This window comes from Nelumbo lutea, chromosome 1 (assembly GCF_056320005.1).
Source record: "Nelumbo lutea isolate HS-2025 chromosome 1, American lotus-T2T, whole genome shotgun sequence".
Taxonomy (NCBI): Eukaryota; Viridiplantae; Streptophyta; class Magnoliopsida; order Proteales; family Nelumbonaceae; genus Nelumbo; species Nelumbo lutea.
The window spans coordinates 72,984,174-72,986,166 of record NC_142684.1 but is presented as its reverse complement, the minus strand read 5'-3'; the positions used below and the strand labels follow the sequence as shown (position 1 = coordinate 72,986,166).

At 45.7% G+C, this 1,993-nt stretch overlaps 1 pseudogene; it reads left to right on the top strand.

Moving 5' to 3' along the window:
• The first annotated feature begins 682 nt into the window (after positions 1 to 682).
• On the top strand, positions 683 to 1,993 carry LOC148875319 (putative F-box protein At4g22030 pseudogene; annotated as a pseudogene).

Below are 1,993 nucleotides of genomic sequence, written 5' to 3'. Positions count from 1 at the left end.
CCAAACGGTTATATATATATATATATATGTCCTTTTTGAACCATTCAACTGACGGGCACGTAATTAGGTTGAATATCAGCCTAAGAAAAAAAAATATCGACCAAAGCATTTTCCTGAGGCGGTTAAAAATTAAAAATCATCATTAATGGCTTAATGCTGATGTTTTTATGCAATAATTTCTTCCCTAGCTAAGTGGGACCCAACCAATGGTCCAAGCTGATCCATTGATTATACAACACACGTGGCTAGTTAGGCAACCCGAGAACGGCCATTAGCGTCCCGTGGCGCTTACGTGCATGGCCATACATGCAGGCCTGTACTATTAAAACCGAAAAGGCTAAAAGCCTAAAACTGGGTCAATTACACAGGCTTGGCCCGTTCCAAAGTTTTACTTGGTTATTCCGTTGAAAGTCAATGTATGAATGCCATGCTGACCAACCAGAAACAGTCCGATATGCCGAACCGGTTCAAGATGTTGAACGTAAGATGGAATTCCATTCAATTTTTTCGTTCTGTTTCTCTTCCTATACTCCTCCATCTTACCTTATATAAATGAAGATGAGGCTGGCCTCTTCTCCACCATCTCATCTCGCTTCTGACAACCCAATTGCAGAACAACCATAACATCGGGAGCCAAATTAAAAAAATTGGCAAACTGTGAGCATCAGGCCATCAGCATAGCATGGCGACCCTTCGAACTTCCGGTCTCCTGTGCTCTTCCTCCTCGTCATCATATTCACGACGAAGAAGAGTATCAGCTACGCTTAATACCCCAAGACTCCAACCGAGTTCTCTTTCTTTTCCAAAGATCCGGACTACGGACTTGGTTGAGGAATTGAAGTTGAGAAGTGGATACACAACAGCCACAACCATTACCCAGACAGAAACGAAGCCTTTTGACACTAAAGTTGCTACCAATACCACGAGAGATGATCATCAGGAGGTTAACTCCGAGTCTGCGGTCATTGCGGAGCTTTATGCAATCATGGAAGCTGCTGCAGACAGGGCGGAGATGCATGCCAACATCCAGGAGCAGCGGAATAACTGGAACCACCTCCTTCTCACCTCCATTAATACAATCACCATCACCGCTGCAACGATGGTCGGGCTGGCAGCAACAGCTGGAACGGGAGCACCACTTGCCGCACTAAAGCTCTCATCTACTCTATTATATACGGCAGCTACTGGGATGTTGCTGGTGATGAATAAGATTCAGCCATCGCAACTCGTAGAAGAACAACGCAATGCGACAAGGCTATTCAAGCAACTTCACGGGCAAATCCGAACAACTCTTACACTTGGTAGTCCTAGTCCCATGGATGTTAAGGACGCCATGGACAAGGTGTTTGCTCTTGACAGGGCTTACCCATTGCCCTTGCTTGGAGTGATGCTTGACAAGTTCCCTAAAGCCGTGGAGCCTGCCGTGTGGTGGCCAAAACAAAGTAAATTACGAGAACAGGACTTCGGTGGAAGAAGAGAAGGAAATGGATGGAGCAGAAAGCTGGAAGAGGAGATGAAGCAGATAGCTGCGGTTTTGAAGAGGAAGGACACTGAAGAGTACTTGAGGCTGGGAAAGATAGCTTTGAAAGTTAACCGAGTTTTAGCCATTTCTGGTCCTTTACTCACAGGTCTCGCAGCTGTTGGGTCAGCTTTCGTGGGATGCTCTTCTCATGAGACATGGGCTGTGCTGTTGGGTGTCAGTGCTGGAGCATTGGCAAGTGTTATCAACAGCTTGGAGCATGGTGGGCAAGTTGGAATGGTGTTTGAGATGTACCGGAGCACTGCTGGCTTCTTTACATGTATGGAGGAGTCCATAGAATCCACTTTGAAGGAAAAGGACGTAGAGAAGAGAGAAAATGGGGAATTGTTTGAACTGAAGGTGGCTTTACAATTGGGAAGAAGCCTATCAGAACTTAGAGATCTATCTGCTTCAGCATCTTCAATAGATGTGGAGGCCAAAGAAGAGTTTGCAAGCAAGCTCTTCTGATTTCTC